Genomic DNA, 11,523 nt, shown 5'->3' on the forward strand with positions numbered 1-11,523 from the left:
GGTGGGGGGAAGAGAGGGGGGTGAGTGGTTGCATCTAATGACGTGGTGCAGTGCCACGTGCCTTTTACTCTAGATGGATCTAGAGTGGTCTTTGAGTGGGTGCATGTTTCATAAGTAGTGTCAATCATGGTGGAGACAAGCCATGGGTTTCAAAAAGGTGGCACCATGGAGATGGAGGGGATGCAAAGGCATGAAGCACGGGAGGATGAGACTGAAGAGTATAGCCAAGCGTCGAGGTGCAGAGGCTTCAAAGGATGTACATTAAGTGTCAAACATATAAGTTTCAACAGCATATTTAGGAAGATTTTAAAGGATGAGGAAGATGATGGTGATGTAGAGCGGCTAGTGAGAGAGATGGATACGATGATTATTGTGGGTGATGTGCATAGGTAAGTGTGGGAGCTTTTTGTTGCATGAGCTTTGTGTAGCTCATCTTACTTGTGGTGTTTTGTTCTTGCAGCGATAAGACAAAGCGTGTGAGGTTGAGTGCAAAGAAGAGTGGGGAAGCAAAAGTTTTTTAGCTTAGCATTATGGTTGGTGTAGGAGGCAATGATGTAGACATAGGTTTGCTTGTCAATATTGAGAGATTTTTACAAGAAGCATGCATGTTGGGATTCTGTGTGGTGGAAAGGGGGGGTGCACTATCACACTTGCATTTTCAGATGGTCATCTGTATCTATGCTTGAAGCATCATGATGGTGAATATAGAATTCTTCAGAAGTTTCTCGGTTGGCGCCTGAAGAGACCTGAGGGTGGATTGATAATATGTAGAGCTCTTAAGCAACACAACATCCACACCTACCACGGGATGTTGGTTACTGTTTGAAAGACTACGGGCAACCTCATTTCTAAAGTGTATGCAAGAATGTTAGCTCCAATGATTTGCAAACGAGAATTGAATTGTATGTGAGGTTTGGGGCAGATGAGATAAAAAAATGCGTGTGCTTTAGTGGAAACATATTCGATCGATCATTTATGTTCTGGAAGTTCAAACATATGCCATTTAGCAAATGTTTACAGAGGATGTTGCAGTCAAGAGAGTACTGTCCATAACAGGCTTGGGTGATTCCCTTTCAAGGGAAAGGGATGGATGGTAAGAGAGCTCAATGCCTCTCGAAATCCATGATCTTGCCTTGCACTCTGACTGCTAGCAATGTGAGCAGTATTTTCTTATGTTGTGAATCTCCAACCACCAACAATAGATCAACATGTCAAAGGTATTCTAGAAGCACCAAGATATTTCAATATGCTCGTGTCTCCCTCTCAATGCGTTGAATACCATATAGGGCATACTGATGTTTGGGATGCAAGATTTCTATTTTGTGCTAAGAGCATATTGACCAAAGAGAGATCCGACAGTTCCCGTATGTAGAAAGAAACCGAGAGCATGGGTGATGATCCAGGGCATCAACCTAGGAAGGAGCTAGTTCTCAACGACTCTTCTTGTAGTAGTGCTTCTCCTCAAATGCCCGACTTTTTGCCCTTGATCACTAAGCATCACAATGGCATACACGTTGCATAACTTTTTTGTAAATGTGGTATGTTGAAAGCCAATTTTGGCGAGGAATGTTGGTGTAAAAACTTCTATGCTAATATGCAAATAAAGTTAGTGGATTTGCCTCAGAGCTGTGTAGATTTTATGTCAATGTTTGGGAAATTAATGAATAGATTTGATGTTAATCGATGGTTTAATATGAATAAATTTATGGTTAATCGATGGCTTAATAAGTTAAGGAGGTAACTTTATCTTAGGTTAATTGTGTTAATAATTGAATTAGGAGCCATGAGCTAATGCTAATGGACACATGAGCAATTTTGTGGTTGTAAATTTTTGGGATTCTGAGAATAATATCCCAATTTTTGCAATGTATTTATATGTAAGGTGTGTTTCTAATCAAATGACCTATACAACTGCTAGAACACGACCCTATCTTCCTCGAAAAACCAAGAAAATGTGAAATTGAGATTCCACTAGTCTTCATCTAGCTTGTGTTGAGATATCGAGCTCCACTCGTGATATGCCAGGGTGACCGTTGTGCATTTATGTCACCGACTTGTTAGCTACAAATGCGGTTGGTACACTGCCCATGAATAATAGCTGGATGACAGCTATCTTTATGTACTCTAGTTAGTGGCTCAGTTAGTATGCCACCTAGGTTAGTTGAGTTTGGTTTGTGACCCACATATAGGGTTCATCTATTCCTTTTGTACAAAAAGAGAGAGTTCTTTTGGCTTTCACAACTAAGAAGAGGAAAACTGTTTTCAGCCTCCACCTTTGTGTGTGAACCCACCATTGTGTATGCGAGAAAGCTGCAAGTGAGAATCCTTACTTCTCTCCCACTCTCTTCACATGGTATCAGAGCTCGGTTCGTGGTAAGGAGCTCAAGGAAGCAAACCAAGTTCGCGGTGTCTTGGTAAGAGGATTAGTGTTGCTTTCCTTTTTTGAGTTTGGGAGCAAATCTCTACAGGTAGAACAACTGGAAAGTGCAAGAGTGCACTATCTCAGATTGGGACGCCCTTCGTGGTGTGACGAGAGGGCAATATATGCTGTGTTTTGATTCGAGGCCATTTCGGGGCCCGTTTTGGTGGCGGAAGTTTTCCGCAAGCACTCAGAAAGGTGCCCTGTTTTTGTTGTGCGACCACTATTCCACAGGTCGGTGAAAAGTTCATTTAGAAATTGCATCATATGCCTGTGTGTAGAGATATTAGGAGTGACAGAATCATTCTTATTGCCTGTTGATGCAAAATCATCACTAGGAAGTGATTGTGTGGTCAAATACCACTTTTGTCGGTTTTGCAAATTTGCCCTTGTGAGGCTGAAGTTGTGTTTTTTGTAGTGACAGAATATTTTACAGTGTTTTGTAATGGCGTCTGATGCTCTTTCATAGATTGTCAGTGAAAAGCTTGACAAGAACAACTTCGAAGCATGGAAGTTAAGAATGACGAATTTCCTTAAGGGAAAAGGCTATTGGGAGTTCATTACTAGAGCTGAACAAGAACCAGTCATTCCTAATGTTCCCAATCAACAGGAGTTGCAAGCATTTAAAGGATGGCATGAGAGAGCCAGAAAAGTTATGTACTGGCTGTCTATCAGTATTTCAGATTCTATGACTGTGCATATTCAAAATGCAAGCACTTCGAAGGAGGCATGGGATACTTTGACAAAAATGTATAGCACAAATACGCAAGCCAAGAAAATGTAGCTCAAGCAAGAGTTGCATAATGTGCAGAGAGAAAATATGAGCATCAATGACTACCACATGAAGGTGAAGAAGATTGCAAATGCACTTGCTTCTATTGGGTCGCTAGTGGAATATGGATGATTTAGTTTCTGTGACCTTGAATGGTCTAGGAAAGGATTATGCACAATTCCGTACATCCATTGCTGTCCGTGAGAATTTTCCTGATTTTGAGGAGTTGATTGCTCTTCTAATTTCTAAAGAGCAGAGAAATGGTGGTGCATCTTCTTCAGGTTGAACTTCAAAAGAAACTGTCTTTTACTCAAATGCTGGAAGAGGTAGAGGCAGAGGTAGAGCAGGTCGATCTGTGGCAAAAATCATAATATGCAGCAAATTCAAGAAAACCAATCTTATGGAGGAGGACGTGGTAACTTTAGAGGCAGGGGGAGCCAAAGAGGTCGTGGTGGATGGCAGAGAGGCCAAAATGCAAACAACAATGTTAAATGCTACTACTGTGGTAAAAGGGGTCATATGGCTAAAGACTGCTATAAAAAGCAGAATGACATCATGAATGGAAAATTGCAGCAAGGCAATTATGCATCCTCTAGTAGACAGGGTGATGACAGAAATGAGCATTTGTTTATGGTGCAGCACATGACCAATTCTGTGACAAGTGCAGAAGAAAGCAATGATGTGTGGTATGTTTACTCAGGTGCATCAAACCACATGACAGGTCATGCAGAATGGATGCAAGATGCAAGCAAAATGGAAAGACTAGGATTTGTGGAGACTGGTGATGATACTGCACATCCTATTGTGCATATTGGTAAAATTCCTTTGTCTATGCAGGATGGGAAAAAGAAATACCTGTTTGATGTATTTCATGTCCCGAATATCACCAAGAACCTGGTTTCTGTTGGTCAAATGGTTGAGCAGGGCTTGCAGGTCAGATTTAATCCTCATGGATGCTTTGTTGAGGATATGAAAAATAAAGGTTGCTTGATAGCAAAAGGGAAGAAGAAGGGCAGGATGTTTACGTTGGATGCGGACATGCCTGAATTGAGTGCAGCAATGTTTGCACATGGGACTGATGTAGTTGCAAATATTAATATCTGGCATAAACACATTGGTCATGTTAATGTACAACAACTTTAATTAATGCAGGCCCAAAATATTATTGCAGGATTGCCTAAGTTCAAGGTTACATAAATGCATAAGGTATGTGAAGCCTATCAATTTGGAAAATAGGCAAGGAAACCATTTCCTAGACATGTTCAAGAGACTAAGAGGCCATTGTAATTAATCCACTCTGATGTGTGGACTACTAAAGCTGCATCTATTGGAGAGCTACGTTACTTCTTGGGCATTGACGTGATAAGATCCACAAGTGGGATATGGATCTTGAAGAGGCAATATGGATTGGACAAGCTATCCAAATATGGGATGATAGGCTATAAGCCTATTTCAGTTCCTTTGGAGCAGCATGTGAAGCTGAGCGCTGATATAGGTGAGCTTCTAGAAGACCCTACTATGTATAGACGCATAGTAGGAAGTTTGATTTATATGACTATTACCAGGCTAGATTTGAGCTATGCTGTTGGGTTGGTAAGTCAGTTTATGGAGGCTCCAAGGAAACCGCATTTGGATGCGGCTAGATGCATACTGAGGTATGTGAAGTCCACATTGCAGTATGGACTATTTTATGAGACTAGGGTTCAGATACAATTGTATGGATACACTGATGCTGATTGGGCTGGTAGTATTTTTGATAGACGATCTACTAGTGGATATGTGTTCTCTTTTGGGAGTGCTGCGGTCACTTGGAGCAGTAAGAAATAGCCTACAATTGCCTGGTCGAGCACAGAGGCCCAAGATCATTTTTTCGCATTAGTTTCATTAATAAGCAAAAGTTTTATATGGCTTGTGAAAGTTTGTATGCTTTTATTAAAAAAAAAGCTTAGTATATTCGCCACAATTTGAAACTAAAATTAAAAAAAGAGCTAGGTTTAGCCTTTAAGATTATAAAATTATAAATAAAGTCCATGAAAATTCACCAAATTTTTATGTAATAAATAAATATATTTGGAAACTTTCGCCTACATATTATATATACAATTTAAAAACTTGGCTAGATCTATAAAAATAAGCATCAAAAGAAGACGTGCAATCAAGTACAATCTAGTGTTAACATTTAATGCTTGCTAGAATGATAATAATGTGGAGGTTTTATCTATTTGAACATGAAGCCGTTTGATATTGCATAAAATGTAAATGCAATGTACTATTGTTGCCAATATATCCGAGATAGTACAAATTGAATTCAATACTCAATCAATACCTTAACTAGACCAATGCGTGGCCTTATATCCAACGTACATTTGGCTAACTTAAGCCTATGGTAGGTCCATCACCAGCACTATGTCTACCCCTCATCAAGTCATATAGTAGGGATCTCTCCATGCTTCTATCTTCAACAAGGACATGGAAGGACACTACATACATAGGTAAACATAAGCAACAAGTAGATTCTTAGCAAGAAGAATCAAATGATTAAAATGACACAAATTTAAATTAAAGAATGAAATTTTCTATAATGGCCTGGTAGAAGGTGTCTTGTTAGATATTTTAAGTATTTCTTTAGTCGCAATTTATGATTGCGAAAAGTAGGTGAAAATTCAACTAAATTAATGAATAGAGCTAGAGTAGTAAATATGCAGTAAGTCATGTATTTAGTTGTGTGTGAAAATCTAACTTTAATTTCATCATCTACTTCTATACATTTATATATTTAGAAATTTATCACAATGCAAAGAACTTGCCAGTCAATAGAGGCTTTAAATATAAATGTACCCTTCAAGCATTCTCATATATTTAGTACACTTAAGCCATCTATCCAGTCTCACCATCTTGTATAATGGAAGATTCTATAGATTTATGACAAGAAATAAGAAGAAATGAACTAAACTAAAACTATCCCCTTGCAATGGTGGCATGTAAAGCCTTTAAATGGTTGCCCATCTTGTGAAATGCGTATGCAACTTATGTGACAAAAGCATCCATCCACATGAATATCAGTACCTCCATTATTTAACGTCGCCTTAACATGATGCTCTATAAACCAATACTTCCCACCACATTGATCATCTAAGAAAGGCTTTATCTTGGCATACTTGTTACCTACTTTGACCTCATGGCTCCAAAGACCCCAACATAGCAAGTCAAAATTTACAAAAGAAGATTCATTTTCTCTATTAAAACTTGAATCAACAAAGAAAGCACTCGTGCTTGGGCTTTTATTTTTTGTTGAAACCAAAAAGTTGCTAAGAGATCTTTGCTTTGAATCATGCTCGTTATCCTTTCGAGGATGCCCTCACAAGCCAGTGAGTGCTACCTTTGGATTTTCATCTTTTCTCATGAGCAACTTGATATGAGAGTTTGACTTTGTGTGTTCATTGAGAACCGTGTACAAATCTGATCTTGGAGGACATAAACACAACCATGCATCATCATATTTGCATCGCACCTTCACCAAGCTTTTGTCCTTAAAATCATGTATTGTAGCTTCAACAACCTCAAAATCCCAACCTATTGAAATGATAGGAGATGAGGAAGAGACTTAATGTAAGAAGATGGCAGATACCAATTGAGGAATAAAGGAACAAATAATACCTTCATTTGTCGACATAAAAGATTTCATCTTCTCTATTGCATCTTCTATCTCTCTTTTGTCATCCTTTGTCCGTTGATGCACTACTTTGGGCATATCTTCTTTTCGTAGTACTCGAGCAACCATATACTTGAGCTCATGCTTTTTACTTTCTAATATGTGAAATCTCATGAAGTTAGAGAAGCAATTGTATGCTGCATGCTTGCCTTCTATGAATCCTTTACCATAAAGTTCATTACACTCATGACACCAACAAATTTGCACATGGGGCACCCCATTGAAGTCCTCAGAATGCAACTCAAACTTATCATCCCTTGACATTACCATTTCCTTTAGCTTTGATCTAACTCTATCAGATTCACGTTGCCAAAGTTCAAGAATACTTGGGCTCACTTTGAAGACATGTTCACTTGGGCATCAAGATTTATGTCATCAGCTAGTTGAGTGCAATATCTTTTACATGGTATAAGAGTTTCCTCTATGTGGCATAGACTTCTCTTGATGTGCACTAAGAGTTGATCATTGATTGTCCATCGTTCCTCTTGCCATTTGGTCATTGTATATTCATCCTCAACAAACTCAAAGGGTTCCAATAGAAGCTCATCACCTTCAATTCATTCATGAACATGAGAGAATGTGGGATGACTTGTGTCTCTTGTCACCCTAACAACACCTAATTCCTCCTTATTATCATAGTCAATCACTTGAATACTAAAAAAAGATGCCATGATAGGAGCCGATGCCCTCCACCTGTGTGTGCATGACCTGCAAAATTTAGATTGCCAATTTGTGCATGACTGGTGAGTTTGAATTTAATCATTATAATAAAAATTTATGTGCATGACTCATGGGTTTGAGTTTAACCATAATAAACACAAACTCTTCCCAAATTAATACACAATTCTAATACAAAAATATATAATTTTGGCCCAAAAAAAAAACATTCTATTACACTTTACACTTTATTAAATTCAAATACTATAAACACATATACTAGTATTCAAAATGCAAGAACTTATAGCACGAAGAGAAAAATTTGAGAATTTTTTAAAAATATATTTTATAATACTTTATTAAATTCAAATCGTATAGATGCATATACTAGTAAAATAACATTATAGTTTATAAGCATAATTGTCCAAGAGTAGCTTTATAATAAAATTGGATTAATAAAACTGAGGCATCATCTCAACTGCAGGCTGCAAGCAAGCATGGGGTTGAGTGTTAAATCTTGCTAATCAATTATTCATCTCGGCCAATGTCATTCTATTTTGTTTTTCCACAAACATATAGTTAGTTGCATTGAAATAAATTTGCTGCAACTTGCCACTCCATGCTAACTATTTTGTGTAATCCTCTTTGAAGTAGTATTCCTTACACTCCTTATAAAAATTAATAACCTCTTTAATCATGTATCCCATGGCAAGCACATCTGATTCTTTACTGTAAGCATTGGTGTTCTTAGGGTCGATTATTTTTGGAGCTTGCCAAGGCCGGAGTCAATTTTGTCTTATTGATGTACTCTTCTTGATCTTATAAGTCACATCATCCATATCTGAAGTACGCTTCACAAAATTAATAGCTTCACTTGATTCACTGTATCGAAGCAGCAATCCCCAGTCAATGATGCATTGAAAGGGTGTAGATCACAATGTATAATGCCTTCTTGGTGTATAGTTGCTAATGCATCAACCAGTTGATGCGTGTATGATGTCTGGGGTAGCTTCCACAAATGCCTTTAATCTCGTAAGCTCTACATCACTTAGTATTAGATCTAGTTCTCTCCTAGTGACTCCATTGCCTTTCAAGCATAACACTTGCTTTCTGAAAGTCCCTTTCTCAAAGGGTAGCTGCATCATCATGTCTCCAATACTCCATTAAAGTATGGAAAAATGTTGATCCAAGGTAAGCTTCTAGTAAATCCTATGCATTTGACAATCCCTGGATGTAATATTTGCATTCCATACTCTTTGTCAAATGACTTTAAGGTGTGAGATATGTTCCTTTTGTAGCGCTTCGCCGCATAAATAATACTTCGAGGAAAGAAAGAGATGCCATTAAAAGTGACTTTAAAGCATACTCCAAATGAGCCAACACCAAGATTCTCACCCTTCTCTATAGCCTCATGGGGGATACCTAACACAATTGAACAATCACCATTCCTAAATGAATGTGCTTTGTGAGAAGCATCCCTGTGACTACCCTCAATAGCTAACCATGCCTCAGAAGTTGGATCACATGAATGTTTTGATTGCTCATATCGCACTCTCTTCGAAATAGTGAAATGTGAATCTATGTCTTTTGCCCTCTTTCTTCTACCCTTCTCCTCTTTCCACCTCAAATCCCAAAAACCTAATTTTTCCAAGTCAATATTAGGAGGCAAGTCATCTCGCAAGTCTTCTGCACATTTCTTCATATTTCCTATGATGCTGTTGATCATGTGACATACTCCACCTTCATTCATTTCACTCTTGGGCAACATCTCTCCCATTGTGTGGCTATGACCTCATTGTAGAAACACTCTGTCCGTATTGCATTGCTAGTTATGTCTGCTATTTGCTCCTTGCTCATCTTACTTATCCCTATACGAAGATGCCGCCTAATGACTTTGAGCCAATTTTTCCTTTGCTCTGCTTGCAACTTTTCACAAAAGTATTTCTGCAAAACATGCATGAAAAAACCAAGTATTGAGAGAGAATCTAAAATATATTCATATTTTAAATAATCAATGAACACAAAGTTAATTACAATAAAGAACACAAGAAACTCCATTCTTATGAGATTTGCATCATGCTTACATGGGCCTACCATTTGAGTGTGTGGAGAAGTGTGTGTTAGACACTAGATTATCAACATTGGAAGAGTATTTCAAATAATATTCAATGGTTGATGACCCACAACTGATTAAAGATAAGATTCAACTTGGAATCCTTATACATAAGCAGCTTTCAAAGACCCCATGGATAGGCATGAATCAAAGACACAAATATCATCGGCTCTAGCATTGTTACTCGGATGTATGAGCATAAATCGGGGAGACATCGAGCATTCATTCCATGCATTTGGAGGTGGCTCTAGCATGCAAAATGCTTTCTAATAATGGACATATGTTCCTATAGCTTAGAGTGATAATTGATGCTATACGGTGAGTGAAGAACCTCATCATAGTTTTTCTCACTAGCATTTATGCAATGGTCCCCTACATTCTACACAAAATATTTCCAAAGAGAACAATGATGCGGATACAGGTAAAAGAGGAATAGCGAAGAGTGAAATGGAAGCAAGGCAAGTAATGAATCAAGGGAGATGAAATCCTCTAGAAAGAAGGAAGGAATGCATGGTTTCACTAGCATGATAGGGGTATAAAGTTGAAGTTGACAATGCCCCTAAAGAGTGCAAAGCAAGGCGTTCTTTTTCATGTGGAAGAAACTGTATACCTTTGAGTTATGATTGCTTGCTAGCAATAAGAATCCTTACAATGCTCACAATTTGGGCCTTCACAATTAATGTTAGGTCTTTATTGAGGATGGAAACTTGGTACAAGAATACCAACATGCAGATCCAAATCTCAATGCTACTTATAAACAAGGTGGTGATAGCTAAAGGAGTCTAACTAAGCTATTATTTTATCAATTGCAACAACGCATGGGTTTCCCATTAGTCTATTAATTATACTAGATCACAAGTATTTTAAACTAAACAACACAAATAACCATTTCATACGCAAGCTACAATGACATGAACATCGAATCAAATGACTAAGTGTCAAAGCTTCGATAATTACATTTAATAATGTTAAGTACAACAACACCAAAAGTCGAATAAACGACCAAGTGTTAAAGCCAAAACTATCATACAACACTGATAACCTACAATGACACTGAAAGCCAAATAAATGACCATGTGTCGAAGTTTAAACATTTGTTTTATGAAATAAGCTACAACAACACTGAAAGCTAAATAAAAGACCTAGTGTCGAAGCCTACTTATTTTATAAATTATACATCTAAGGAACAACAACAAAAGTCAAATAAATGACAAAGTGTTGAATCCTATTACTCTTCTAAGGTTGACAGACGACACATACAATCGAATGATACAACCAAGTGTCGAGCTAGTTTCAAAACAATGAGAAGGAGTCCTTATAATGACATCAAAGGTCCAATATTACAATCAAATGTCGAAATGCAGACTTACTTACCTAACCGCACATATAATCGAGTAATACGATCCAATGCGAAAAGATAAGCACCATGCAAATGCATGGCCCAAGTAATTGACTCAAATATTGCATGATAAATTGGATGATCAATGTATCATGTCAAAAGGACAAATACGACACTACGTCGATATATAATAGTCATGTAATATCAAGAATAAAAAAGGTTATGACATTGACATATTATATGAAAAGGCGACACTACATCGAACATACGTGAAGAAGACCCCCCCCTCCAAAAAAAAACCCCATAATATCCCATACACAAATAACTCCCACCCCATACCAAGCTATTTAAGGAACATTGCTCTTTTTTTCCGGTGTAATCTTTACTTGCCGAGAGTGTAGTCCCATATCTGAAAGAATCTTTTCAATTTTTGCAATCATCCTCTCACTCTCTTGTTGGGGCTTCAAGTTATATGCATCAATGATATACAGATGTACCAATTATTCTCACA

This window comes from Dipteris shenzhenensis, chromosome 17 (assembly GCF_047967505.1).
Source record: "Dipteris shenzhenensis isolate YYH24624 ecotype China chromosome 17, Dip_SZ_1.0, whole genome shotgun sequence".
Classification (NCBI taxonomy): Eukaryota; Viridiplantae; Streptophyta; class Polypodiopsida; order Gleicheniales; family Dipteridaceae; genus Dipteris; species Dipteris shenzhenensis.